Source organism: Felis catus, chromosome C1 (genome assembly GCF_018350175.1).
Source record: "Felis catus isolate Fca126 chromosome C1, F.catus_Fca126_mat1.0, whole genome shotgun sequence".
Lineage (NCBI taxonomy): Eukaryota > Metazoa > Chordata > Mammalia > Carnivora > Felidae > Felis > Felis catus.
Genome location: NC_058375.1, coordinates 45,382,858 through 45,407,659, shown reverse-complemented (window position 1 = coordinate 45,407,659; position 24,802 = coordinate 45,382,858). Strand labels below are relative to the sequence as shown.

The window sequence follows — 24,802 nt, the reverse complement described above, 5'->3', positions numbered from 1 at the left end:
ATTTTTTTTTCAACGTTTATTTATTTTTGGGACAGAGAGAGACAGAGCATGAACAGGGGAGGGGCAGAGAGAGAGGGAGACACAGAATCGGAAACAGGCTCCAGGCTCTGAGCCATCAGCCCAGAGCCTGACGCGGGGCTCGAACTCCCGGACCGCGAGATCGTGACCTGGCTGAAGTCGGACGCTTAACCGACTGCGCCACCCAGGCGCCCCTGGAGTGATTATTATTAATGTTGGATATTTCCCCTTGCCCCTCTGGGGTCTACTCCCGTCCTTTACTGCCCTGCTCTGTGCCCCAGGAAACTGATCTCTAAAGACCTAGGGGGCTCCCATGACTTCTGGCTTCCCATAAATCATAGAGTCCATATCCTGGCTCCAGCCTGAGCCAGTCATTGGACTATAGGCTCATGCGCTCATGACTTTACTTCCGTGAGCCTCTACTTTCTAAATAGATAGATAGAGATAGAGCCTCTATCTAAAAATATGTAAAAGATAAATAGATAGAAAGACAGATAGGAAGGGGAAATATCACTTATTCTGTTCATCTCAGGGGGCTGTGGTTAAAACAAGATCATTGCTAATTATTAGGAAATGCTTGCTTAAATCTACATTTTCTTATTTCTTACTTTCTAATGCTAAAAGGTACTATCCTTAGGAATAATTCAATCATTCAGAGATTCATTCAGCCAATCTTGCATGCACTCTTTGATTTGCCCAACATTAATTATGCATCGACTATATCAGAGGCTGATAAATTTTTTCTCTAATGGGCCAGATAGGAAATATTTTGGGATCATGGTCCATATAGTCTTGGTTGCAACTACTCAACTCTGACATTATAGTATGAAAGCAGCCATAGATGATAGGTAAACTACCAGAAGTTGCCTTGTTTCAATAAAACTTTATTTACCAAAAACAATTGGCAAGCCAGATTTGGGCCACAGGCTGTAGTTTGCCAACCCATGTGCTATAGGCCAACGATGGTGTTAGGCCCTGGAGACAAAGAAGAGTTCAAGATGCTCACACTCAATATTGTGGGAAGGAAATTAACAAATGAGATAAAGTTGGATTGGCACCCTGTTTGAAGTCTTCACAGAGTTTATTTAGTGGGGGTGCAAAAGGAAGAAAGGTACTCCTTCAGGTGTGAAGAGAGAGGAGGGGAGGGAAGGGAGGGGAGGGGCTAAGATTGCATGTACAGGCAGTGAGAAACTAGAGTATGAGGTGGGTTTCTGGGGACATGGCATGCTAAGGAGTTTGGATCATTCTCTGGGCCGTGGAGAAGCACATTAGTGGATGAACATAAAGCACATGCGCTCTGGTGTAATTGCTGATTTGCCCATTTAGTAGTTTCATGGCATGTTTTTCCTCTGGAAATGTGAACATCAGTATTTCCTTCATGGGGTTGATGTGAAGCGACAATGGGACAATGAATGTAAAGGCTTTAGCACAATACCTGACAGGTAGCAAGCGCTTAATAGATGGAGGAATACACTGATAGGTTTTTGTTATAGAAAGATTACTTTGATGTGGTGGATGTATCAGAAGGACCTAAAATTGGAGGCAGGAAAACTGATCAGGAAATGAGGACAGCAATCCATGGGGGAGAGAGTGAAAACCGGAACTCAGGCAGAGGCAGATGAGATGGAGAGAGGCATAAACAGGTCTTCAGGGCTAATTTGATGTTACAGTGAGGGACAGACAGGTCAAAATTCTATCCAGAATTTTAGATATCTAGTCATGCCATTTCCAAGTTAAGGAACACAGGAGGAAAACCTGATTTGGGGACGGGGGAAGATACTAAATTTCTTTTTGGGCACATTGGTTAAGTGGAAATGTCCACTAGTTAGTTAACTTCACACTTCGGGTTGGAGTTTCATAATTGGAAATCATCCTCAATAAAAGAAGCATCAGCATGAATCCCTGGAGCAGATGAAATTATTCAGAATATATTCATAGCTAAAAAAAAAAAAAAAAAAGGAAAAGTCAAATTAGCCTTGGGAAACCTGGCACTTCCGGAGAGACGGATATGAAGAATCCAGTATATAGGTATCTCCAAGAAGGAAATATACATATAACCAAGAAGGTAATATGTACGTGTGCATATATATCAGCAAGAAGGAAATGTCAGTGTGAGTCAGGGGACTCAGTGAGGAGTCACATCTTAGAAGCCGATGAGAGGGAGAGTTAGAGGAAGAAGCCATGGTAGTCTTAAGATGTAGCAATGTGGTCATCCAAGTTGATGTCTGAGAATCACTGGCCATCAAGCAATGTGAAATTAGGCACTGATTGGTAACTTCAACCAAGATAGATTCAGTAGAGCAGTGAAGGATTGTTATTGATTGAAGACCGAATGGGGAATGGGGAGTTGAGGGCAGTGGTTATGGATTACCCCGCGGGAGAATTTGATTGTGAGGAGAAAGGGAGATGGGCCTGGGTGCAAGAAGAAGAAATAGGGGCAGCTTTCCTTTCGTCTTTTAGAGTTTAAATATCCAGGAGAGAGAATATCTCTAGAAGAGTTAGATGAAGATCAACTGGGGAAAGAGATGGAGGTATTTACCTGGCATCGGAGAAGGATGTCGGTCGGTCTGGCACAGGATCCCAGGAGGTTATGTCTGGATTTAGATGTAGATGTTTAAGTTTGTGGTTTTGGAAAGAGAATTGTCAAGGGCTTGTCTGATAGCCTCAGTTTTCTCTCTGAAAAGTCAACCAGTTTATCCGCTCCGAGAAGGGGAGCAGCAGTTAGGAAGGTGGCTTGACCAGAGTGGAATGTTTGCTCTGGCAATAAGGCCCAGTGAGCTTGGAGACCGTAAATTTGGGGTGGCAGCAATCCATCTACTTGTGTCATTTCTTCCAACAGTGCTCAGCGACGAGGGACGGAGAAGGGGAAAAGGCAGGTGCTTAGGCCGAGGATCTGAGTCCAGTGTGCTGGAGGAGTGAGAGATTGACAGCAAGAAGGCATTTCCTACGAGACGATTATAGTGATGGACCATGTAGTTTCAGGGAACAGGGAAGGAAGTGAAAGCAGGAAGAGGCTGATAGTGAAAATAAAAGACTGAAGAACTGGAGGGTTGTGATGAGGTCAAAAAATATGTGTGGTAGGCTTAAGGAAGGGAAAACTGGACTGATAGGAAGCGAGAGTCAGAGATTTGTATATTAAAGTTTAAGATGTCAAGGGTGGAACGCTTCCTTTTAATGATAAGCTCCAGGATGTAGCCATAAAAATACGCTAGTAAATTGGGGCTATAGAAGTTGGTCAGAAGTGATAATAGTAACATGTAGTCACATCTGTGATATTTAACAGATTGCAAATCACTTTCAAAACTATTATCCCACTTGACCTCATTCTCCGAGATGGAATTATCTCAATTATTATCTTTTTTTTTTTAATTTTTTTTTCAACATTTATTTATTTTTGGGACAGAGAGAGACAGAGCATGAGCGGGGGAGGGGCAGAGAGAGAGGGAGACACAGAATCGGAAACAGGCTCCAGGCTCTGAGCCATCAGCCCAGAGCCCGACGCGGGGCTCGAACTCACGGACCGCGAGATCGTGACCTGGCTGAAGTCGGACGCTTAACCGACTGCGCCACCCAGGCGCCCCCTCAATTATTATCTTAATTTTACACATGAAACAATTGAGGCTTGAGGATAGTAAGTATCTTACCAGGCTGGTTAAGGGATGGAAATTCCAACTGGGATGAAATCGATAGCATCTGGACCAAAGGTGAAAAAAAAAATCCAATTATCTTCACCAGTTGGGACACTTGGGTGCTATATACACTGAACGAATATTCTAGATGGGATAGGTTTCACAAAAAGTAACCCAGCCACAACCAAAGGAAAAGTTGGTGAACTCAGAGTCATGGAGGGGTTTTGTTTGGTTTTCCCTAAACGAAATGTTCTTTACCTGTTCCATCACATCCAGTAATTTCACAAGGATTGGGTGATCATGTTCCTGGCTTCTACTCGTCCACCACAGCGGTGCTCCCAGAAGTCCTGCTTCTCATTCCTGCTGGAGACTGCGGTCTCCCTGGAGCCCCCTTTGGGCTCTCTGCCTGGGTGAAGATGGATGGAGATCTGATCCCGCAGCTGTGGGTGAAGGAGGGTCCAGGAAACAGGCGCCCAGCATGGTAATTCATCCAAATTGCAAAACAGAGGCGGAGTCTGGGGGAGCTGGATGCGACCCAAGCAGGGTAAGGGGGAGAGATACTCTTCCATTTCCAGCTCAGATTTCTCCTTTGCCTCCTTTGCTTCATGCTGGCCTATTCCAGTCCCAAACTGGGTGTCAGGTTCCTTGTCAGTCCCTGACAGTGTGCTGGTTCCTCAACCAGATCCTGCATCTTGGCCAATAAAAGTGATTAACTCCCACCCAATCCCCACCCCACCTTTTCACGTTCTGCTCATCAGGAAATACTGCATCAACCAAACCACCGTGGAGTTTGGAAGGACCAAACTGAAGCCTACTTTATTTCTGCCACCGTTTTGCTCTTGTGACCTTGTGAGCGTCATTTCCTTTCCCTCGGCCTCATCTTCTCATCTGTGGAATTAGTTGGTTGAACTACTCCTAATGGCAAATAGGTCTCTTCATAAACACTGACTCAGGACCGCCAGGAATGGCTTCTTGGGTCTCTGTGTTGAGAAGGATTCTGAGGTGTGCTGAGGTTTGGGAGGACTAGTGTTCCCCCGTGCCCTTAAGTTAATGGTTCTCAAACTGTGGTGGGCATCTTATTTACTTAGAGAGGTTGTTAAAACACATAGCACTGGGTCCCACACACAGAATTTCTGTATCAGTAGGCCCGGGGTATGACCCAAGAATTTGCATTCCTAGCAAGTTCCCAGGTGAAGTCAATGCCGTGGGTCCAGGGGCCCCATTTTAGAATGACCACTGTAGTTTTTAATTTCTTATGGCCTGGTTTGGTTCCCTTGGAACAATGTAAGCTTCATCACTAGCTGGTTGACAGAAATGCACAGACATAGGGCCCCAAGCTTCTTTAAGGGAGGTTAAGGGAGGTAAGAGAATTATTAAATAGTACAAGTTGTACATCTGGTCTTAAAAAAAAAAAGAGCAGTCAAGCTGTAAGCATGAAATTCTATGTTTTTCTAGTTCATATTTAACTGGTAAGGGGAGACAGAGGAATATGGGCTTTGGAATCAGATACCACCAGAGTTTAAACTGTGGTTTGACCTTGGACCAGTTACCAAACTTTTCAGCTTTACTTTATGTAGTGAATTCACTACCTCTTCTATTTTGTTCACTCTTCCATTCCTCACACCTTATAGCTGGCAGTCAAAACTGTTCTTTGAAGGAATAGGCAATGGTTTGCAATAGACAAATCTACAGATCTTCTACAGAAATTATTTTCTCTTTTTGCCTCTTCAGGGTGTAGAGGTTAACCAGTTAATTTTAAATGGGGTTTAAAAAATTTCATCTTGAAGTGTGGAGAACTGGACTCTATATGCTTCTATATTACTCAGCTTATCACAGACTCAGCTTTTATTTAAAAAAAAATGCAGCTTTATTTCCTGCAGTGACTCTAATCTTGCTCACGACCCTCACCCTTGTGCTTGGCAATGAGGAGTGTGGGAGAGGGACTACCAGTGAAAGTTCTCTCTGTTTCACCTCTTCGGAGTGACTTGGCCTCTTATTCATACATGTTTAGTCTTCCAGAACTCCCTCTGCCTTCCTCCTCTCTCAGATGGCTCTCTAGGTAATGAGGCGACTGTGGCCTAGAAAGAGCCCTTCGCTGGAGCCTGTGGCTCAGTGGTTGGTCCTAGCTTTGCCTCTTCAATGGTGTTCACTGAGGTAGAACTTGTTCAGTCTGGCTCTTTGGAGGATCCGTCAGGCACCACTCCAGAATCCTCCGCTCTCACTGTTTACCTCTGATCACTCAGGTCAAGTTGTCTGTGGCCTTTTTGTCCTTTGCCTGTGACCCTGGAGCTCTCTCAGGACTCCAGTATCCCCTAATGCGAATAAGGGGAATTTCTGGACTCCTGTCCACAGCGTAGCCAGGGTACTTATGCTTCTCTAAGGTACAGCCACACTCGAAAAAGTCAGTAGAGTTTATTGGAAAGAACTTGGAAGTAAGTTCTAGAAGACTTGTGTTCAAGTCTTCATTACCTCCTTCTAGCTGTGGGACTTTGAAGTTCATTACTTAGTTCGCTGCACTTCCATTTCATCTCTACCAAGAGGATTATATGGTCGTATTAAAGAAAGAACTGATATGTTGATTAGAAATGTAATTCGTAGGGGTGCCTGGGTGGCCCAGTTGGTTGGGCATCTGACTTCGGCTCAGGTCATGATCTCACCCTTTCTGGGTTCAAGCCCCGTGTCAGGCTCTTTGCTGACAGCTCAGAACCTGGAGCCTGCTTTGGATTCTGGGTCTCCTTCTCTCTCTGCCCCTCCCCCTCTCTTGCTGTCTCTCTCTCAAAAATAAATAAACATTAAAAAAAATGTTATTTGTAAAAATTGTTGGTCAGAGCAGAACTTTGTCCCGTTCTTTGGCAGATATTTTTTTTTTTTTTTTGAGAAGTGACTATGAGGATTAATTCTGGGGAAATATAGGGTACTTGGATGCTGACTGTATCCCGGCCTTGTTTATAGCCTGGGAGGGGGTGGGGCCCTGACCCACAAACCGATCACAGCAGGAAATCATGGGGGACTGCAGGGTGTGGAGCATGGACCTGAGAGCCCGTGTGGCCTGGCATGTTGCTTCAGCTCTCAGAGGTTCCGTGGCCTCATATATAATGGGAATAATACCAGCATTGGGAGCCTTCTGTGTGCATGCGGGTGTACATAAAGATGAAATGAAATGTAAGAAAAGCATGTTGTTACTAGTAAGGAGGGAATCATGTAGCCATTATAATTAGAATGCTACTTGCAGTAAACACATTTATCCTTCTCTTCGTGGACCCACCATCGTCTTAGAGTTGGAAAAAGGGAAATGATCTTCAACCAAAAGTCAAAATGAATTTACTCAGCTTTTAAAAGATGAATCCATAAAACCAAATATTTTTGGCTCTAATTTTGAAAAACAAAGCCCCCTAAATTTAAGGACTCAGTAGGGAGATCTGGAGTCGTGGGGAGGGCTCTCAAGGTTCCTAGAATAGAGAACTTAATATAGCAAGCAGGGAATATAGAATATCAGCTTGGCAATAGAACAGATATCTCATTTCATGCAGAACTGTCCACCCCCCAAATCTTGACCATACCCTGCAGATGTCGTCTTTTATTTGCCAAGTTCCTCTATCCCATTTTATGTGGGCCATGTAATAATATGGCAGCAGCATATTTGGTGGAGCAGGTATGGGATTTAACACACACAAGATACACACAGGATATTATCACTGTGGAACTAGGAATGAATGTGAAAGGCCTGCTGAGCACATCTGAACCTTCAGGACTGAGAGGTTTTCCAAGCTGGAGGAAGTGGCTACTTAGGACATCAGGAGATCTAGCCTGGAAGCCATCTGAGTGTGGTGATCTTAGGTTCAGAGACAGTCCTAGTGGGAGAAGGCAGGGAAAGGGGGTGCAGTTTAGAGGTGGGCAAGTGTAAGCCTTTCTTATGCAGATGGGAGGCCAGGAGCAGCCCTTGTGAGGAGTGCCTACCCTGCGTGGCCACTGTGCCTCGCTGTTCCGTTTAACCTGGAAACAGTTCTGTGGGATAGCTGTCTCTGCTTCTGTTTTCCAAGTGGGAACTGACAGGGAAGAGTAAGGTTGCTCAGGGCCACGCCCCTGACTCTGCAGAGAGTCAAGGTTCAAAGGCAGCCAGAGAATGCTGTGCTTATGGTGAACCAGTTCAACATCACAGAGGCATTTAGCAGTTACTGGGAGTGGCACCCTAGCCTATTTGACACCTGAAACAGATCATTTAAGACCCCCATTGCCCCAAAATGTCAAAATCATTTTCAGTGAGAGATATGAAACAAAACATATAATGATGTTGAGAACAGACATGCAGACAATGAAAATTTTTAAAATTAAATTTGGTATACGTTATCTCGGTAGGGAAAAGTAAAAACGAATATCCTAGCGTCAACAAAAATATTATACCTCTCAGTTTGTACCATTTCAGTGTTTTAAATTTTAAATGCAAATAAAATCTCTAAGTGGTCACATACAATGATGAAATTGAATTGATTCAAATTTTGTGTTTTTGTCTTTACAATGACTGTGTTACTATTGCTTATTTTGAACCTAGAGTTTAAATGCATGGCTGGACCCAATGAGATTGGATTGATACCACGAGGAGAATGCACTTGCACCAAATACGTGTAGCTGAGTTTGGATGTGTTGGGGGTCAGCTGCTTTATGTACATTAGCTCAATTTAATCCTCAGCCCAATGACATAGACAAAGTTATTATTATTACTCCTATATTGCTGATGAGGAAGCCCAGAGTCAAATGACCGTCTAAAGCCACAGGGCTAGTTCTTAGATGGGACTGAGCTACTGGCGTGGGCACCAGGGTCAGCTCCCTGAGCCATTCTGCCTCAGTCCTCCAGTTTCAGTTATATCTGCCAACACACTCAATGTTCACCATCGCCCTACACTGAAGCCATGGAGCGAATATGTTGTTTTAATGATGAAAGCTCTCCAGGTAAATGTTAGGCTTTGCTGTTTCTTAGAGTGTTTGATTGACTTTGGTTTACTTAGAGGCCATGAAGGTGGAGGCTTGGGAAGATTGAAAACAGGGATTGGGGCAGATAAAAGCTTCCTTTTTCAGAAGAATCTGTCCCCTAATTAATTATGTAATGGATTAAGTAGCACTGATTCAAGATACACTATCCAAAGCACTGTGCTAAAACACTTGGAAAAAAGAGGTATCAGAAAGTATAGGGTAGGATACCCATTTAATTTTTGTGTTTTCTTCATTTATTTTGTATTATTTTAATTCCATTATAGATAGCATACAGTATTATGTTAGTTACAGGTGTACAATATAGTGATTCAACAATTCAATACATTACTTAGTACTCATCATGGTAAGTATACTCTTGCTCCCATCACCTGTTTCATCCATACCCCGCCCCTCACACCTCACCTCCTGTAGACATCAGTTTGTTCTCTATAGTTAAGACTATGTTTACTCTTAAACAAAGAGAACAAACTGAGGGTTGATGTAGGTGGGGAGGGGGAGGGAAATGGGTGATCGGCATTAAGGAAGGCACTTGTTGGGATGAGCACTGGGTGTTACACGTAAGTGATGAATCACTGGAATTTACTCCTAAAGCCAAGACTACACCGTATATTAATTAACTTGAAAATAATTTTTTTGAAAGACTATGTGTTTTGGTTTGTCTCTTTTTCCTTTGTTCATTTGTTTTGTTTCTTAAACTCTACATATGAGTGACACCATATGGTATTTGTTTTTCTCTGACTTATTTCATTTAGTATTATACTCTCTAGATCCCTCCATGTTGTTGTAAATGAGAAGATATTATTCTTTTCTGTGCCTGAATAATATTCCATTTTATATACACACCACATTTTTTTTTTCCATTCCTCTATCAATGGACTTGGGTTGCTTCCATCCTTTGGCTATTGTAAATAATGGTGTGATAAACATTGGGGTACATATATCTTTTGATTTAGTGTTTTCATATTCTTTGGGTAAATACCCAGTAGTAGAATTACTGGATCATACAGTAATTCTGTTTTCAACTTTTTGAGAAACTTCCGTACTGTTTTTCATGGTGGCTGCAACAGTCTGCATTCCACCAACAGTTCATGAGGGTTCCTTGTCTCCACACCCTCGCCAACAGTTGTTTCTTGTGTTTTTGATTTTAACCATTCTGACAGGTGTGATGTGATATCTCATTCTGGCTTTGATTTGATTTTCCCTGATGATGAGTGGTGTTGAACATCTTTTCATGTGTCTGTTGGCCATCTATACGTCTTCTTTGGAGAAATGTCTGTTCATGTCTTCTGCCCATTTTTTAATTGGATTATTTGTGTGTTTTTGGAGTTGGGTTGTAGAAGTTCTTTATATATTTTGGATACTAACACTTAGTGGATTACCATGTTAAAACACCATCTGCTTCACCATGGATAGGACTTTCCTTAATTTAAAGTAAGTGGAGTTGGGGCACCTTGGTGACTCAGTTGGTTAAGTGTCCAACTCTTGATATTGGCTCAGGTTGTGATCTTGCAGTTGTGAAACTGAGCACCACATCAGGCTCCACACTAAGCCTAGAGCTGCTTGGGATTCCCTCTCTCCCTCTTCTTGTTCCCCTCCTCTCCTCTCTCTCTCTCAAAATAAATAAATAAATTTTAAAAAGGTAAGTGGGGTGGCCCAAAGCTGGGTGAAAACTCCCAATGCCGAAACTTAGATAGACAGTTAACTTTTGACCAGAAATTTGGAAACAAATCAATGCACAACCCTAGGAGTAGATCTCTTCTGATTTTGAGACCACAGCTGTGGTTGAAAGAGTAGTGGGGAGATTGCCGGTGGTAGCATAGTATACATCTTCTCTGAAGAATTAAAGATAATGAGGGCCAATAGGAGGCCTCCTGGGGCCTGTAAGGTCCTGAGTTCTCTGTTTGCTCCATCAGGATCAGAGTGTGGGAGTAGGAGAAGGTCCCAGTCCAGCTTGCTTTATACTACACTTGGCCTGAGAGCCATGAATTATCAATTTGCTTTTTAGATAATGTGGTTAGAAGGTAATTCCACCAACACCGAAGAGGTCACAGAAAGGTTTCAAGGTCAATATATTTCTCATTGAGCAATACCAACAGAAGTTCTGCTTGGATTTTGAAGCACAGACATGTGTCCATATTCTGTTTCTGCCACTTGCCCTTCTAAGTCTTCTCTAAGTTTTTGTAATATGGAAAGAATAATAATAGCTTTGTGGTAATCCTCATTTGTAATATGGGAATAATAGTAAGAACGTTACCCTCCTTAGGGTTAGGAATATTAAATGTGAAGGTAACAGTTAGAATGCATGTCTACAGTCTTTTACCTGGAACCTTTAGGTCTAGGTGTCTTAGAATTCAAACACTTTTGGAATTTTTAATATTATAAGATATGCTCAACTGGGTCTAGGAAACACCCTATAATGAGATACATTCTCCCCATTCTCCCCCCCCCCAAAGCAAAATGTTTGAATTGTTGCTCTATGTGGGATATATAAAGACAACAAATTGCCTCACGTAAATTTAGGATGGGTTTTACTGCCAAATGAGTTTGCCACTTGCAAACAAAACAACCCCTTCCATTTTTCGAAGCTTGGTGAATTTCACAATTGCAGTTGAGACATTGTGGACTTAAGATAACAATGTCAAAGGCCTGGCTTCTCCTGAGTAGTCCTTCTGTGCTGGCTGGTAGCATCTGCCATGGCTCACTGCAGCTCTCCTGTGCGTTGGTTCCTGGTCTCCCCATTCCACATCCCAGGGACTGAGTCCAGCCCAGTCCAGCCCCAGTCCTCCTGTGGGAATTGTTTATTCCTTTGAGGTGACAACTAGGCCAGGCCAAGGGGTTCAGACGCTGAAGCTGCTGGGGTTCCCACACCTTGGCTTAAGTGAGTCATGCCCTCCGCATGAAGCCCAGTGCCCACTTTGTCAAGTGGATCTCTCACTAAGTCTCTCAAACCTTTTTTGAACAGTTGGCACCCAAAGTAGAAGTTGTCCCCTGTGCCCTGTGACCCTCAATTGTACCAGCATTACCTTACATCTGCCTTCCCCACTAATCTCTAAGTTCTGGGAGAGCAAATTAAGGTCCTTCTCAGATTGGTTCTTTTCCCATTATAGCATTCCCAGAGTCAGCAGGTAGCCACATATATTGAATGCATTAGTGGGCAGAAGTCATCATGCGTATGGAGAAATTAGCACAGCCCCTGGCAAACCGTGTGCACTCCAAAATGGTAGATATTATTAACATATTCTTATTTTTGTTGTTATAAATCCCTAGTACTAGGAATGTGTTTTTCATATTATATCCTTCATCTTGACTCTACAATTCAGTAGAAGTTTCTTATAATCATGGAGCACAAAGCAGCTCTGCGTTTGCTAATGCTATACACGAGGCAACAGGCTCAAATGGAGTCACTTATGCTGAGCCCTATGTCAGCAAATTGAGACTTAATTACGGTTTTGGCTCTCCTAGAAATGGAGTCTTAAACCAATCTGGAATCACCTGATCAGAATAGTTAGATAATTTGCCTGTTAGACCCCTGCCAGCCTCTAAAGGAAAGTAACCTTACCATAACCAATCCGCTTTTTCCTTAGTATAACTTCCTTGTTCCTGCTCTCTTCTGCCTATAAAAGTCTTTGATTTTGTACAGCTCCTCAGCTCCTTTCTACCTGCTAGATTGGGTGCTGCCTGATTTATGAATCATTGAGTAAAGCCAAGGAGATCTTTAAAATTGACTCCCTTAAATTAACAGTGAGAGCAGATCAGCTATTGCCTGTTGGGTAACTTGAGGTGTGCAAGTTACTATAAGAAGAAAATTATTTCACTGCTCCATAGAAAGCAAGGAGGATACCAACTAAATGGTTTAATGCTGCCCCCCATAAGTATATATGTCTTTTCTTTGTTATGACATTTTACATTTTTCTCTAGAAGTTAAAAACTCACATTAAATGACTCAAGTTTTTTTTTAAAAAAAAACATTATTGGGAAATACTGAGAAAGCAGCTAGTTTTAGATCTCGTTGTTCACCAAGACCTCTTCCAAATAATCATGTGTCCAAGTTCTCTCCGTGAAGTGTCTCAGTGTTAATTATGCTTAAAAATCTTTAGAACGCAACATAAATTTAACTACGTTTAAAAAAAGAAAGTCTTAAAGAAATATGCTACCATATATATTTTATCTTCGGATAAATGGGTTTCACATCATTTATGTTTTTTTATACTCTTCAAAAATTTAATTCCCTAAAATTAGCCTGTAATAGTAATCAGAAAATGTAGATGGAATATTTTTAAATCTCCATATTATATTTTGAATATAATATTTGACCACAATTTTGTTATATATATATATATATATATATATATATATATATGCCATAGAAACAGTCTGGAAGGAAATACAGTAAATATATATATATATATATATATATAAATATATATATATAAATATATATATATATATGCCATAGAAACAGTCTGGAAGGAAATACAGTAAACTCTTAACACACATTATCCCTGGATATTAAGACTACATGCCACTTCCTCTATTTTTCTGAATTTAATCACTTCATAAGGTTTTTTTTTACTTTATAAATGACTTTTTACTTTATAATTTATAAATGATTTATAAATGATTTTTTACTTTAAAGGGAAATATGGATAGGACATGGGTTTTGCTTTGAAAAACTTGCAAAGATTTCTGGTGCAAAGTTAATGATTGGAAGTAGATTGTGGTCTTTAAATGTCCAGGCTGAGAAAACATTTCACTAGAAGTCAAAATGCTTTGGAAAAAAATCAGGTTTCCACTTTGAAAAATTTTAGTGAGATAAATTGTCACTTGTCTCGCAAAGATGATTTTAGAGTGGAAAGTGATTCTGCAGCCAGGAACTTGTGCACTGTGTCTAATTTCTTCTCCACCCTGCAAAGTCTACTTTATATATAAAAACCGTAAGAAACCGAACAACGCAAAAGATGTTTGCTGAACTTCCTTGAAGTGTAAAAGTAAAATGAATCATTATGCTTTAAAATACTGCAACGTCAATTATGTTTTTTGAGAATTTTTATGTAGTAGGTCCTCAATAAAATTTGAAAACCACAAATTATTGTCCTTGGAAGTTTTATACTGGTGAGGATACAGATGTAGCATCTGACAGTTAAGGACAAAATTGACAGCTGTGTAACTATTATCGTATAAATGTTTTCCCTCTTTCCTTTGCCCATTTGAATCCTCTCCTGATTTCAAGACTTGATTTATATGCTACCTCTCTTCAAGGAGGCCCCCATGGCTGCTCTAGCTGAAAGCCTTCACTCCCTCCTATGACATCATGTAGCATTTCTTTCCCCTAGCTCTCTTTTGAAAATTAATTATTTTTTTTATTATACTATATATTTTCTCAAACAGTCCATTAAAATAGCTACACTCATTTCTATATAAGATTCGAATCCTCTTGTAAAATGACCTTAAGTCTTGGATTACCTTCTTTCTCGCTTTTGTCCGTCCTCAGTCTGTCTATTCCTGATCTCCCCAACTATTCATACTGCTGCTGAATTCCCTCTTTATTTTCTCAGCTCTCTTATTCCTTTGCTCAGCCCCATCTTCTTGGCCACTACCTAGGCTGTTCTCCTTAACAATACTGGGTGGCTTCCTTGGCTACTACTCTGAGAATTTTTGAACTTCTGACCGTGTTTGGCTCCATTACCACTCAGTCCACTTTTGTGCTTGGGTGGGACTAAGGGTAATAGACCTTGGCTGTGCCAGGACACTGCGAGCCCTGTGAGGTATGAGTTCTATCACACACACACACACACACACACACACACACACACACACACACAGTATTGAAAAGACATCTGCACCCCTCGTGTTTATTGCAGCATTATTCACAATAGCCAAGATATGCCAACGATCTATCCACTGGCGGATGAACGGATGAAGTCAATGTGGTATACATATACAATGGAATATTATTCAGCCGTAAAAAAGGACACCCTGCCATTTGTGACAACATGGATGAATTTGAAGGGCATTATGCTAAGTAAAATAAGTCAGAGAAAGTCACCTACTGCATGATCTCACTTACACATAGAACCTAAAAACCCCTGAACTCATAGAAACAGAGGACGGATGGGTGGTTGCCAGAGACAGGGTTTGGGGAAATGGGTGAAGGTTGTCAAAAGGTGGAAACCTCCAGATGCAAAATAAATAAGCCCTGCAGACATAATGTACAGCACGGTGACTGCAGTTAACAATACCGTGTCTTATATTTGAGAGTTGCTAAGTAGATCTTAAAAGTTCTCATCACGAGAAAAAAAATTATAACTATGGGAGGTGATGGATTGTCACGAAACTTCAGTTTAGTTTAAGGAAGCCTCGGTTTCCTCATCTGCATGGGAAATAAGATCCTCCACATTTGAGTGTAATAAGGATTAAATAAAATCATGTGCATCTAATACAGTACCTACCATGTGGTACGTACCTACTTTCTTCCAGTTCCTTTTCTCTGTTCCTTTGGGATTATATATAGCTCTGCTTTCCAAAATTTGGAACACCGATTCTATCCTCTGTTAATAAGCACGCTTGAAATAAAGATTCTGCGGTAAATAATTTTGGGGAACGTGGCGGTTATATGTTAATTTTGAAGGATTTCTCCTTGGAATATCTCTAGTGAAATGTGCCAGCCAAATTTTCCCAAATATATTTGACAGCAGATGTCTGCTTTTCATGAGATGTTTATAAAATCTTGGATTAGGGGATCACGTTGCCAATTTAACTCCTCTTTATGCAGACCTCAAAATAAAGCCTCTATTTTATTGACTGATATCCTAAGATAAATTGTTTTTTAAAAAACTGTATTTTTGCAACTGTATACCCATATAAATCAAGATTTCTCAATACTGTGAAACCAAAACAAAATAGGAAATTAAATTGGATGCTGAAGATGAAATAAGATGACAGCTTGGGAATCGTAAAATGTAACTTCAGACTTCGTGTGTTTAGGAAAACATCCTTATTGTTCTCAGTTAATGACTTCATCAAAGTTTAGTTGCACATCTGAACATAAACTGTATGAAAATTGTCAGATTTTCAAAAATGGAATTAAAATTCCACCTCCAGGATGGAGTAGTGTTCTGTTGCAAATAGCAGAACTCTAACAAATGTATAAAACAGGAACCAAAAGCTTTGGAGACTGAACAAAAGCAGCAGATTTTAGAAGAGAATTGAAACTTGAGATGAGGGAACCACATGGGAGGCATTCCTTGTTATTTGTGGCTGTATTTTGAAGGTACCCACAATCATGTATAGGTGGCACCAAGTGACAAAGATTCTGATAGAAATCGCTGCCGTTGTTTTGACCAGATGAACCAGCTGAAAGGATTTAATAAAATTCAACATTCATTTGTAGTAAAAACTCAGAAAACCAGGAATGGGAAGAATCATCATTGACTTGATAAAGAGCATCTTCAAAAACCTGCACCTAAGATCATAATTAAGATTGAATGCCTTGTCCCTAAAATCAAGAACAGGACAACAATGTCCACTCTTACTGGATTTATTCAACATTGTGTTTGAGGCTCTGGCCAGGACAATTAGGCAAGAAAATGAAGAATGGTACTAATATAGGATAGATATATAGATTAATGGAATAGAACCGAGGGTGCAGAAATAAACTCTTAAACTTATGGTCAATTGAATTTTTTTTTTTCAACGTTTATTTATTTTTGGGACAGAGAGAGACAGAGCATGAACGGGGGAGGGGCAGAGAGAGAGGGAGACACAGAATCGGAAACAGGCTCCAGGCTCTGAGCCATCAGCCCAGAGCCTGACGCGGGGCTCGAACTCACGGACCGCGAGATTGTGACCTGGCTGAAGTCGGACGCTTAACCGACTGCACCACCCAGGCGCCCCATGGTCAATTGAATTTTGATAAGAGTCAAAACCATTCAATGGGGAAAGGAGAGTTAATTCCCCAAGTGGGACAACTGGATAGCTACATGTAAAAGAATGGAGTTGGACACCTTCTTCATACTATATACAAAAATTAACTCAAAATGGATCATAGACCTAAAAACAAGCACTAAAACTATAAAACGCTTAGATGAAAATATAGAAATAAAGCTTCATGACATTGATTGGACAAATTGTAGGGAGAATTTCAATGTTTTCCTTACTAAGGTTACTCAGGAATTATTTACATACATTACCCTGCGTCTCTTTCAACTTTGTCATCTAATGAATGCCGAAAATTGTATAAACCTATGAAACCACAACCATGAAGATATGGAACATTTTCGTCATCCCCAAAAGATTCCTCGTTCTTCTCTGCTGTTCATCCCTTCTTCTACCCCTCCACCGTAGGCACCCATTGATACTATTTTTGTCCCTATGGATTGATTTGAAATTTATATAAATGGAATCATACAATATGCATTCTATTGTGTCTGTAGTTTCATTCACTTAGCATATTGATTTTGAGATTCACCCATGTCGTTTTGTATATCAGCAATTCACTCCTTTTTAATTACTTGAGTAAAGGAGCACCTGCGTGGCTCAGTCTGTCAAGTGTCTGACTTCAGCTCAGGTCATGATCTTGCAGTTGGTAAGTTTGAGCCCCACATCGGCCTGGAGCCTGCTTCAGAGTCAGTGTCTCCCTCTCTCTGTCCCTCCCCCTCTTGCACTCTTTGTCTCTCAAAAATAAATAAACATTAAAAAAATTTTTTTTAATTACTTGAGTAAATACTTAGGAGTGGAATGGCTGGAGATTATGGAAGGTGTTAAACATTTTAGGAAACTGCTCAATACTTTAACAAGGTAGAATTATTATTTTGCATTTCCACTCGCAATGTTAGAGAATTCTCCTTTCTCATCTCCCCACCACCACTTGACATTGGCAGTCTGTAACTGTAGCCATTCAGATTCATGAGGAGTGGCATCTCATTGTGTTTTTAATTTATGTTTCCTTGGTGACTAATAGATGTTGAGTATCTTTTCATGCACGTAATGTTGATTCTTCTTTCTCTGTGAAATGTCTGTTCAGATCTTCTGATATTTTATTGCATTAGTTTGCTTCCATATCGAAGTGCCACAGACTGGGTGGCTTCAGCAACAACAACAATTTTTTTTTCCCCTCACAGTTCTAGGGGCTAGAAGTCCAAGATCAAGTTGTTGGTAAGGTTGTTTCTCCTCAGGCCTCTCTTCCTGGCTTGTAGAGGAGCCTCCTTTTCCAGTGTCTTTGCTTGGTTGGTCCTCTGTGTTTTTATTTATCTGCTCTTCTTACAAGGAGTTTAGGAATTCAACATGGGAATTTGGGGTGGGGGACACAGTTCATCTCATAAGATCCTCTCTTTGACCCTCCCCCCAAATTCATGTTCTTTTTTCAGGCAAAATAAATTCTCCAAAAGTGTGATGGCTGTGGATTACCTGCATATAAAGCTGACTGCCGTCAGAGAAATAGGAGACTGACAAAGTTTTTGATATAATTCTGCTGCCAATTGAAACACAACAAAAAACAGGCAAAAATAACCCCAAACAACAACAACAACAAACTTGCCTGTGTTAAAAGGGATTCTGACTATCTGAACTTAAAATAATCCCTGAGATCGCCAAGTTCTTTGGGGCAGACAGTAGACTGATAAAAACAGCTTAGGCTCCTTGCCCCCTCACCAACCTCAGAACATATTGCCCAACACCTACTTCAGATGTGGCCCAAAAGAATAACGGAAAGGAAATAATCGGCAGGGGTCCGAGCTAAGGACAATGGAGAACAAAGTACAAGGGATCTACTTCTCAGGTGTGGAGTCAGGTTATAGTTTAGGCACATTCCCCACTTGTAAGCAGGGACCTTCAAGACTTCTGCCCAGTAGGATTTCAGATTTGCTATGGGACACTGTCTGCCCTGTGTCTCCTGTAATTTCCCTTTCTAAGTGGGATTATGTATTGTGGTTTGTCTATCCTATTGTATATTGGGTGTGTGGAGGATAGATCATTTGTCTTTATAGTACAGAGGTCTGTGGATCAAGAGAAGCCACATCTGGACCTAATAAAGACACCATCTTTCACCTCTGATGAAGAGATCGCTGCACATTACCCAGTGTTATGGGCTGACCTGTGTCCTTTTAAAAGTCGTATGTTGCGATCCTAACCCCCAGTACCTCAGAATGTGACTGTATTTGGAGATGAGTTCTTTAAAGGGGTAATTCAGGCAAAATGCGATCGTATAGATAGGCCCTAATCCAGGATGACTGGCATCCTTATAAGAAGAGATTAGGACACAGACTGGCAAAAGGGGGGACCATGTGATGACACAGGGAGAAGACCACCATCAACAAGCCAAAGAGAGAGGCCTTGGGAGAAACTCACCCTACCATCACCTTGATCTGGACTTGTAGCCTCCAGAGCTGTGCAAAAAATACATTTCTATGGTTCACACCATGTAGTCTCTGTTGTTTGTTATGGTCGCCCTAGCTAACTAGGCACGTCCAGATGCACTGAACTTTGCTTGCTGCAGTGTTTAGACAGACTTTTGGGGTGACCCTTTGAAAAAGTGTGTGTGTGTGTGTGTGTGTGTGTGTGTGTACACAAAGAAGAGGAAAATAAAATTTTGGGCAGGCATGTTAGTCATTAGGGCTATTTATTGATATTTCTGGTGCTTCTCTGTATTCATCATCTTTTTCTACGTTATACTGGTAACAAAATGGCCCCACACTGTCAGTGGTTTACAGCCACCATTTATTTCTCGGGTACGTTACCTGTGGGCTATAGGTAGAACGTGGCTCCACTCCAGGCATCGTCCTCATTCCAGAACTCATGCTGCAGGAACAGCTCCTATTTGGGACGCGTCATTCTTGTGACAAAGAGAAAACAGCAACAACAAAAACATGCGGGTGGCTGTAAATCTTGTGCTCCAATGGGACACGTATGGCTTCCGCTTCTGTTTCATTGGCTAAGCCTCGTATCAAGGAAGGGGGGGAAGAACACTTGACCTGCGGTCAGATGACAGTGGGTGGGGACGTGTAATCCTTTTACAGGAGGGGGGCATGTAATTGGTACCAGCAGTACAATCCAAGCACACAGCTTAATCGCACATCAAACCCTTTGAAGTTTACTGCTTACGCAAATTAGATGTGAGTGAATGCTGTGGGTGTCCCTTCCAGGAAGAAACCTTTAAAGACCATTGCATGACTCAGCACTTCCCTTTCTCCCGGTTATGGGGGGAAAGTCAGGGGATGCTCAGTTTACTTGGACCCGTGATGGAAAGGGTGGAGCAGAGAGCTCTGGGCCAGCTCCTGATAGCCATGCCGTGTGAGTAAGAAATTTGTCTTTGTTTCCCTCAGCTACTGAGCTTTTAGCGTTGTTGTTGTCACAGCACAAAATAACTCATTCATTCTGACAAAGGTACTGAAAGAAGTTTGGAAGAGGCAGCCTTTAAAATGCGCGGTGTGCATAGTAGGTGCTTTGCAGTATACGACAATGTATCTCTCCTGTTCGTTTTATAACTACAGCTGTTCTCCTTTCTGCGAGTGACCCTGGCGGTTGTGCTCATCACTTCCTTCTTGGTGCTACCTTTAAGGTAGATGGTATCTGAGGAGGTTGTTTGCTTATACGGCTTTTGGGGGGAACTTCCCCTTTTCTTTCCCTTTGAGTGGTTGCTGGAGCAGATCCATGTAATACAGTGTTATTGGAATGAGAGGGGTACACAAAAGTGGGGCCGGTGCTTCCCTACCAGGGAATTCCTTCTGGAGCCAAGAGAGATGAATAAGGTTGTCTGTGTGGGTGCTTGGACTGTACAGGTCAAACTTGGGCCTTGCTGTGGGCCAGCGTTCACCTTAGTTGTAGTGGGGTCGTCTGCAGTACAGGACGCTGTAGGTCCAGGGAGAACAGAGTTGATGCACGACAGGGATAGAACCAGAAACTCAGAAGTATTTGGTTGCTGAATTCACTTTTGCGTCACATCTGGAGTGGCCAAAGGTGTATACCAGGCATCCGCGAGGTATGAACCATAGGCCAAATCTGGCCGGCTGCTTGTTTTTGTAAATAAAGTTTTATTGGAACACAGCCAAGCCCGTTCATTTACCTATGGCTGTTTTTGTGTTATAGTGGCAGAGTTGAGTAGTGGCAACAGAGACTTTATAGCTTGTAAAGCCTAAAATATTTACTCTCTGTCCCTCTGCAGAAAAATTTTGCTGACCCTTGGTATGTATTATCTCATCCTTTAAGAAATATGTATTTCCAGGAGTGCCTGGGTGGCTTAGGCAGTTAAGCGTCTGACTTGGGCTCAGGTCATGATCTCACAGCTCGTGGGTTCGAGCCTCGCATCGGGCTCTGTGCTGACAGCTCGGAGCCTGGAGCCTGCTTCCTATTCTGTGTCTCCCTCTCTCTCTCCCCCTCCCCCCCCAAAAATAAATAAACATTTTTAAAAAATTTAAAAAGAGAAATATGTATTTTCAAAATTTATATGTGAGATCTATAAATTCATAAATTAACATCTCATACGTAAGTGCAAACAACATATATTCATAAATCAATGCAATTTTCCTGCGTGGCAGTGCAGAGTCAAAAAGATTAGCACATCGGCTATATCTCAATTAAACAAAAAAGATTGGAAAGCACTGCTACGGGTGACATTGAGTCCCCAGAAATATTCGATCAAGGCAATCACATAACCAGATCAGCAGGACAGCTCTAGTGTCAACTTCATTGCTTGTGCAGAAGCAGCAGGCACATTAATAAACCTGATTATGAGCGTTTTGCAATTCATAACCCGAAACCCCAATAACAACCAAATCCTAAAACTGGGTGGAAGAATGGCAGAAGGGACAGAGGGGAGGGGATGCATGCGTGTGACTCCAGTGTGGCCTTTCACCTGCAGATGACAGACTCCAGGTTTGGGGAACAGATTGTTTGGCTACAAGAAACCATCAATAATGATTTCCGTGATCATCTCATCTTGGCCCAGACTCCATTCCAACCAAGTTATTAATACACACATTATTCTTCTTAAAGAAATAGAGAAATGCATTCCAGATTGCCGAAGGAAGGAATTCCCCATGATTTATACTGAAATGTTCCTAGAACTTTTTTTCGCCCCAAACATCCATCTTCGAGAAATACTAAAGGCAAATATTTCATGAATCCAGAGGTGCTTCTGGTCAGCATCTGGAGATGATCTTGAGAACACAAATCTGTTATCATTTTTCACCATGGGCCTCAGCTGTCAGAACATGTAATACACATAACCAGCCAGAGGGCTGGAGGGAAGCAAAAAGTGTTTGGTCAACCACTGTCGCAGGAGGCAACAGAAATGAGGGTGTATTTGCCCATACTTCCCCCATATCCACATTTTGTGTCTCTGTTGTATCCCTTTTCCTAACAACTGTTTCTTAACAAAGGTCTAGGTAAAGACCTTGCAGTGGCTGATACTTTTCAAGGGCGTAATGTCTTATCACATGGTCACATGGAGGGACAAGGTGGTGCAGTAGAGGAAATGTAGGCTATGGAGCCATCAGATCTGAGTTTGAGTCTTGGTTTTGCCACTTAATACCAGAGTGACCTTCAAGTTTCTTAACCTTGATGAATACTGTTTCCACGTCAGTAAAATGGGCTTGTCTATAAAGTGATGACGTAGGTGAAATTATTGGCACAGCTTTTGGCATAGCCTAAACAATTAGAGGTTGTAATTTTTATTTCAAAGCCACGCTCACGTTCCCACTATCCATTCACCAGGTGGTTCAATGAACGAGACAGAAAATATCAATTATTGATGAGAATATGGAGCACTTGGAGTTCTTATACACTGCTAGCTGGAGTGCCAAATGAGTACAAGCTACTCCGCCAGTACCCTGCAAGCTGAACCTAATCAACGAGTTGGCAAGTCTACTCCTAGGTATGTGCCCAGAGTAAGTGCTCTCAGATGTTCAGCAAAAACACCAACCGGAATGTTCAAAGCAGCACTATTTATAATAGCATCCAATTGGAAACTGCTCAAATGCCCATCGCTAGAATAGCCCAGAGCTCAGCAAAACTTTTCTGTGAAAGGCCAGGGCATCAATATTCGGACTCCGCAGACCAAGAGGCAAAAATCACCTTATAATTATTTCATTTCTTTTTGGAGTGCCCCCAAAACAGTGCAAAGCAGTAGAGTGATGATAAGGTCTCTGTTGCAACTGCCTACCTGTATTGGTAGTGGGAAAGCCGCCCTAGCTTTTACGTAAAAGACTGAGCATGGTTTGTCCCAATAAAATGTTATCTATGGACAAAAATTTAAATTTCATGTGGTTTTTATGTGTCATGCAATATTATTCTTTGTATTTATTATTTCTTTTCTCTTTTTTTGCATTTTTGGCACACTCACTTTTTTAAAATTTTTTTTATTGAGGTGTGATTAACATAGAAGGTTATATTACAGTTTATTCTCTGTACCTAAGTTTTTTTGTTATTTGTTCATTTGTTTTGGTCTTCAGATTCCACTATAAGTGAAATCATATGGTGTTTGTCTTTCTCTGTCTGACTTATCTCACTGAGCATAACGCCCTGTAGGTCCATCCATGTTGTCACACATGGTATGATCTCATTCTTTTTTATGGCTGAGTAGTATTCCAGTGTGTGTGTGTGTGTGTGCGCGTGCACGTGTGTGTGCCCGTCCATGGGTGCGCGTGACACATCTTCTTTATCCATTCATCGATTATGGATACTTGGGTTGCTTCCATATCTTGGCTGTTGTAAATAATGCTACTGATTTTTTTTTTAAGCCTTCAAAAATGCACAAATCATTCTTACCGTGCAGGCTGTATAGAAATAGGAGGTGGGCCAAATTTGAATGTAGGTTGCCAACCTCTGGTACAGTGGATAAATAAATTATATAGTCACACAGTGGAATAGACGACGGGTAGACCCAACAGTATGGATGAATGTCATGAACATAAGATCAAACGAAATAAACCAGTTGCAGAAAGTATAAGATTACATTTACATAAATTACAAAAGCAGGTGAAATGGACGTATGGTCGTGTAAGTCCGCATGGTGTTCACTCTGTGAGGGCTGGTGACAGAGAGTTGGAACAAAGGAGGTTTGGGGGTGAATAGTAATAGCTGCTTCTTCATTGGGTTTGTTCAGTGTATAAAATTCCACTAGCCACACACTTCTGTTGCACTTTTCTGTGTGTAGATTATACTTTAACACTGAAAAAGACCCAATAAGTGCTCTTTCTTTATTTCAGGCCTTCTTTACCTCATACCTAACCGATTTATAGATTTCTAGGTGTTCTCCTCCACTTTAGTTACCTTGCTTATTACTCCGGAGAATCTGAAACACCCATTTATCCTTTGGGATAGTGGAAAGAACAGCCGAGGTATAGACAAGAGCCCTGTACTTAGAAATGAAGAGCAGAATTTAACTCCACTGTGTACTTATTGTGCAACTAGGGGAAAAGCACTCAATCTTTTTGAATTTTATTTTGTCATCTGGTAAATGGGAAAATAATTCTTTTTCTGTGCATTTGGAGTAAAGACTATCCTTGATCATGAGGAACTGCTCTGTTTTAGCTCTATACTTCTGTATAAACTATCACTGCCTGTGGCGTTCATAACCACCCACAATGACCAAGTTTAACCACGTCCGTCTTCTTCCTTCTCTGCCTCCTAGTTTTCCTCTTGGGGAGACAGTATGCATAATGGTGAGGCACATAGACTCTCAGTTCAAACTGTGACTCCGTCACTTGTCTCACAGCTTCTCCGTGCCTCATTGGTAAATGAGCCTCGTTGGTAAAATGTCTACTTCATACTGTTCCTCTAGAGGTTGTGGCAGTCAGCCTCCAAGACAGTCTAGTCTGGGTGTCCCCTGTCTCCTGTGTCCATGCCCTGGTGGAAGGCTCTTCTACCCTATAGGAGGGTTGGGCTGTGTGGCCGTAACATATGGCATAAAGGAAGGCGTTGCACTTCTGAAATTGAATTATGAAAGACTATGGCTTCTATCTTCGGTGACCTCTCTGTCTTGGATCATTCACTTCAGGGGAAGCCTGCTGCCAGGTCACGTAGCCCCGTGGAGACGCCTGCATGGTGAGGAACTGAGGCCTGCCCAAAACCACAGGAATGATCTTGGATGTGGATCTTCCAGCCCCAGGTAAGTTTGGAAATGACTGCAACCCTGGCTCTCAGCTTCTCTGCAACCTCCTGAAAGACCCTGA

General features: G+C 41.6%; 1 long non-coding RNA gene across 2 annotated transcripts in view; it reads left to right on the top strand.

Annotated features, from left to right (window-relative positions):
• The window catches only part of LOC102902095, a 351,245-nt gene that overhangs the window by 296,641 nt on the left and 29,802 nt on the right, over positions 1–24,802 (top strand). For both annotated transcript variants that reach the window (XR_006584306.1, XR_002744501.2), the window contains 2 exons: positions 22,344–22,503; positions 24,628–24,738. This is a non-coding gene — a long non-coding RNA (uncharacterized LOC102902095). The remainder of the gene's footprint in view (positions 1–22,343; positions 22,504–24,627; positions 24,739–24,802) is intronic.